General features: G+C 43.9%; 1 pseudogene; it reads left to right on the top strand.

The window, feature by feature from the left end:
• Window positions 1–701: 701 nt before the first annotated feature.
• LOC115893876 lies at window positions 702–872 on the top strand (annotated as a pseudogene).
• Window positions 873–6,000: the final 5,128 nt, after the last annotated feature.

Raw genomic sequence — 6,000 nt, 5'->3', positions numbered from 1 at the left:
ACAGGAGGCATCACAAGTGCCTGTAGGAAGAAAAGTCCCCCAAAACAGCTAGAAACAAAGAGAGGAGATAGGACTAGCAACCCTCGCCCATGTAACTCTGTTCTTCATCTCAGCCAAAGGAGATGTCAAATTAAAGTGACTTCTCAGTAGCTCCACACTGTGAGAGAAATACGCCACAAGTTTTCCGGTCACAAACACCTAGCCAGCCTTCCCACATAGCCAGAGTATCCCCTTTGGGATCTCCCCACCTACCCCCACAACCCCATTTGAGATGGGCAGTGCTCTGAATGCTCACAAGAGCCAAGGCAAACCTGGGCTTAAGGCACCATCTATTACCAAAAAGGAGATGCTGATCTAGGAATAAGGGGACTCACAGGGCAACTGCAAAGAATGTCTAAGCAAATATACCCTAGAAAGACCTAAACAAAATCCATCAATGCAAAGCCATAGATGTACAACCACAAAAAAAAAAAAAAAGGCAGCCAACATGGAACCCCTAGCTCCCCAAAGAAAGGAGCCAGTGACCAACCCTGAGGAGGTAGCAATGCTGAACTCTCAGATCAAGAATTAAAAATAGCAGTTTTAAGGAAACTCAGTGAACTCTGAGATAACACAGAAGAACCATTCAGATATTTATCAGAGAAACTTACGAGATAGAAATATCTTTTAACCTTTTACCTCATTGCACCCCTGAGAGCAAGATGGGTCACCAGCAGCTGTACTGGAGCCACCCGCGAAAATTCAGCCAGGGTTCTCACTCTTGTCGCATCTGTTCAAACCGGCACAGTCTGATCTGGAAATATGGCCTCAATATGTGCCGCCAGTGTTTCCGTCAGCACGCAAAGGATATCGGTTTCATTAGGTTGGACTAAATGATCTTCCTTCAAAGGATTATCCAAGGCATCTACTTAATGAAAGATCATGATAATTCTTTGTACATAAAATAAAGATTTGAAAAAACAAAAAAAACACAAATACTTTTTAATATATTAAACTGAGGCTGGGCACAGTAGCTCACACCTGTAATCCCAGCACTTTGGGAGGCCAAGGCGGGCCAGAGTTGGAGACCACCCTGACCAACATGGTGAAACCCCATGTCTACTAAATACAAAAAAATTAGCCAGGTGTGGTGGCAGATGCCTGTAATCCCAGCTACTTGGGAGGCTGAGGCAGGAGAATCACTTGAACCCAGGAGGTGGAGCCTGCAGTGAGCCAAGATCACACCACTGCACTCCAATCTGCACAAAAAGAGCGAAACTCTGTCTCAAAAAAAAAAAAAAAAAAAAATTAAACAGAAATCCTGGAACTGACTAATACATTTGCTGAACTGAAAGCAGCATTAGAGGTTCTCAACAGAAGAATGGATAAGCAGAGGAAAAAAATAATTGAGCTTGAAGACAGGCTATTTGAAAATACACAAGACAGAAAAAAGAAAAAAGCATGAAAAGGAACAATGAACACCTACAGAATATAAGGAATAACCTCAAAAGTGCAAATCTCAGAGTCATTGGTGTTCAAAAGGGAGTTTAAAAAGAGCAAGGGGTAGAAAGCTTATTCAAAGAAATGATAACACAAAACTTGCCAAACCTAGAGAGATATACCCAGGTGCATAGAGGAAACCATACAAGCCAGGAGGGAGTGAATAACACATTCAGAGTGCTGAAGGGGGAAAAAAAAAAAAACTGTCAACCAAGAATACTATGCCCAGCAAAACTTTCCTTCAGATATGAGATAAACAAAAGCTGCGAGAATTCATCACTATTAGTTCCATCTTATAAGAAATGCTAAAAGAGAATTCTTCAATCTGAAAGAAAAGGATACTAAAATGCAAAAAGAAAACATTTGAAGTCATAAAACTCACTGGTAAAAGTACATAGATACATTCAGAATACTTCAACATTGTGGCCAGGCATGGTGGCTCACCCCTGTAATCCCAGCACTTTGGGAGACCGAGGTGGGCAGATCACTTGAGTTCAGGAGCTCAAGACCAGCCTGGCCAACATGGTGAAACCCTGACTCCACTAAAAATACAAAAATTAGCTGGGCATGGTGGCATGCACCTGTAATCCCAGCTACTTGGGAGGCTGAAGCAGGAGAATCGCTTGAACCCAGGAGGGGAGGTTGCAGTGAGCCAAGATTGCACCACTGCACTCCAGCCTGGGCAACAGAGTAAGATTCTGTCTCAAAAAAAAAAAAAAAAAAACTTTGAGGGGGGAGCGGGGAGGGATTGCATTGGGAGTTATACCTGATATAAATGATGAATTGATGGGTGCTGACGAGTTGATGGGAGCAGCACACCAACATGGCACAAGTATACATATGTAACAAACCTGCACGTTATGCACATGTACCCTAGAACTTAAAGTATAATGAAAAATAAAAATAAAAATATAAAAAAACATAAAAAAACTTTAATATCATAATTCATAATTGTGATATATAATCCATATCTCTAGTAGGAGGACTGTGGGGAAAACTGTTACTGTGTCTACGTAGAAAGAAGTAGACATAAGAGACTCCATTTTGTTCCGTACTAAGAAAAATTCTTCAGCCTCAAGATGCTGTTAATCTGTAACCCTAGCCCCAACCCTGTGCTTGCAGAGACCCGTGCTGTGTTGACTCAAGGTTTAATGGATTTAGGGCTGTGCAGGATGTGCTTTGTTAAAAAAGTGCTTGAAGGCAGTATGCTTGTTAAAAGTCATCACCATTCTCTAATCTCAAGTACCCAGGGACACAATACACTGTGGAAGCCTGCTGAGACCTCTGCCTAGGAAAGCCAGGTATTTTCCAAAGTTTCTCCCCATGTGATAGCCTGAGATATGGCCTTGTGGGAAGGGAAAGACCCATAAAGGGTCTGTGCTGAGGAGGATGAGTGAAAGAGGAAGGCCTCTTTGCAGTTGAGATAAGAGGAAGGCATCTGTCTCCTGCTGTGCCTGGGAATAGAATGTCTTGGTGTAAAACCCAATTGTATATTCTATTTACTGAGATAGGAGAAAACTGCCTTAGGGCTGGTTTTCTATATGCTAGCGGCAATAGTGCTCTTTAATGCCCCGAGATGTTTGTGTAGTGCACATCAAAGCACAGCACCTTTCTTTAAACTTATTTATGACAGAGACCTTTGCTCACATGTTTTCCTGCTGACCCTCTCCCCAGTATTACCCTATTGTCCTGCCACATCCCCCTCTCTGAGATGGTAGAGATAATGATCAATGAATACTGAGGGAACTCAGACCAGTGCTGGCGAGGGTCCTGAGGGTCCTCCGTATGCTGAGCGCCAGTCCCCTGGGCCCACTTTTCTTTCTCCATACTTTGTCTCATTTCTTTTCTCAAGTCTCACGTTCCACCTGACTAGAAACATCCACAGGTGTGGAGGGGCTGGCCACCCCTTCAGAGGACTAAAAGACCCATCTATCCAAAATAATAACCACAGCAACCTGCTAAGAGATAGGCAACATAAAAAGATGTAAATTGAGAAAATGTAATGTACCATAGTTTAGAAATATTTTCTCCCTTCCAAAACTTTTATAGACAGAGTATACTTCGGGCTTGGCCACATGACTTGCTTTGATCTTTGGAATGGTGGCAGGCATGATGTGACCCAAAAACATGAAAAGCAGTTGCACAACTGTGCTTATTTGCTTCCCCTTCTTCTATCACCATAAGATCATTCCCAGCTATCCTACTGGTTCCAGGAAGAGGATGACAGACAGGTGGAGCAGAGCAAAACCTCTCTAGCCAATTCTCATTTAGAATGGGAACTCCAGTCAACCCACAGATTTATAAGAATAAATGATTGCTGTTTCATGTTACTGAGTTTGTTTTGTTTTGTTTTTGAAACAGAGTCTCACTCTGTTGCCCAGGCTGGAATGCAGTGGCATGATCTCGGCCCACTGCAACCTCTACCTCTCAGGTTCAGGTGATTCTCCTGAGCATTCTGCCTCCCAAGCAGCTGGGATTACAGGCATGCACCACCATGCCCGGCTAATTTTTGCTTTTCTTTTTTTTTTGTATTGGAGACACAGTTTCACCATGTTGGCCAGGCTGGTCTTTAACTCCTGAACTCAAGTGATCCACCAGCCTTGGCCTCCCAAAGTGCTGGGATTACAGGCATGAGCCGTTGCACCCGTCCAACTGAGTTTTGATATGGTTAGTTATGTGGCATTCTTGTGGTAATAGTTAATTGGCATATGTAGCAACCAAGAAACAGTAAACATCATACTTAATAGTAAACCACTAAAAACATTATTTGGCTGGGCACAGTGGCTCATGCCTGTAATCCCAACACTTTGGGAGGCTGAGGCAGGTGGATCACTTGAGCCCAGGAGTTCGAGACCAACCTGAGCAAAACAGTAAAACCCTCTCTCCAGCAAAAAAAAAAAAAAAAAAAAAAAAAAAAAAAAAAAAATAGCCAGGCATATGGTACACACCTATAGTCCCAGCTACTTGAAAGGCTGAGGTAGAAGGATCACTTGAGCCTGGGAAGTGGAGGTTGCAGTGAGCTGAGATCATGCCAATGTACTCCAGCCTGGGTGACAGAGCAAGACCCTGTCTCAAAATGTAACAAGATAAGAATATTTATTGCCGCATTCACTCAAAATTATATTGAAGATCTTAGGCAAGGAAATGGATATTAAAGGTATAAAAATTAGAATGAAAGAAATAAAATTACAGGAAAGTTGTTACGTTTGATTCTGTGATGGCAGAGGGTTTTGAGCAGAGGTAAAATGATCTGACTTACATGTTTAAAAGAGTATTCTGACTGCTCTGTAGAGAACAGAATGAATGGGGGAAAAGGCACAAACAGGAAGACCAGAAAGGAGGCTACTGCAACAATCCAGGCAAAAGACATGATGCTTAGATTGGGTCAGAGGTAGTGGAAATGTCAGAAGTAGTCAAGTTCTGCACAGATTCCAAAGGTACAGCTACATGCTTTACTGATGCGCTGGCTATGGGATAGAAAGAAAAGAGTCAAGGGTAATTCTGAGCATCTAATACAATGGATTTATTTATTTTTTGAGGGGGGTGGTTTGAGGCAGAGTCTCATTCTTGTTACCTAGGCTGGAGTGCAATAGTGCAATCTCGGCTCACTGCAACCCCCGCCTCCCAGGTTCAAGTGATTCTCCTGCCTCAGCCTCCCGAGTAGCTGGGATTACAGGTGCCCGCCAACACACCCAGCTAATTTTTTGTATTTTTAGTAGAGATGGGATTTCACCATGGCGTGGCCAGGCTGGTCTCGAACTCCTGACCTCAGGTGATCCTCCCGCATCGGCCTCCCAAAGTGCTGGGGTTACAGGCGTGAGGCACCGTGCCCAGCGCTACACTGGATTTATTGAGATCGGGAAGACAGAGAAAATGGTAGAGAAGAGGGGCAGGAATCGAGAGTTCTGTTTTGGGCCCGCTGCAATGGCTCATGCTTATAATCCCAGCACTTTGGGAGACCGAAGCAGGAGGGTCACTTGAGCCCAGGAGTTTAGGACCTACCTGGGCAACACAGGGAGACCCGTCTCTACCAAAAATTTTTAAATTAGCCAGGCATGATGGCATATGCATGTAGTCCCATCTGTTGGGAGGTTAAGGTGGGAGAATTGCTTGAGCCCACAAGGGCAAGGCTGCAGTGAGCTGTGACTGTACCACTGTACTCCAGCCTGGACAACAAAGTAAGACCCATCTCCAAAAATGTAAAAAAAAGAATTGTTTTGTACCCATTGATTTTGAAAAGTCAATTAGATATCCAAGTGAAAATGATGGCCGGGCACGGTGGCTCATGCCTGTAATCCTAGCACTTTGGGAGGCTAAGGAGGGCAGATCACTTGAGGTCAGGAGTTCAAAACCAGCCTGCCAACATGGTGAAAGCCCGTCTCTACTAACAACAACAAAAAAAATTAGCCGGGCATGATGGCAAGCCCCTGTAATCCCAGCTACTCAGCAGGCTGAGGCAGGAAAATCACTTGAACCCAGGAGGCAGAGGTTGCAGCAAGCCGAGGTCACATCACTGCACTC

This window comes from Rhinopithecus roxellana, chromosome 16, assembly GCF_007565055.1.
Source record: "Rhinopithecus roxellana isolate Shanxi Qingling chromosome 16, ASM756505v1, whole genome shotgun sequence".
NCBI lineage: Eukaryota > Metazoa > Chordata > Mammalia > Primates > Cercopithecidae > Rhinopithecus > Rhinopithecus roxellana.
This window is presented reverse-complemented; position numbering and strand designations above follow the sequence as displayed.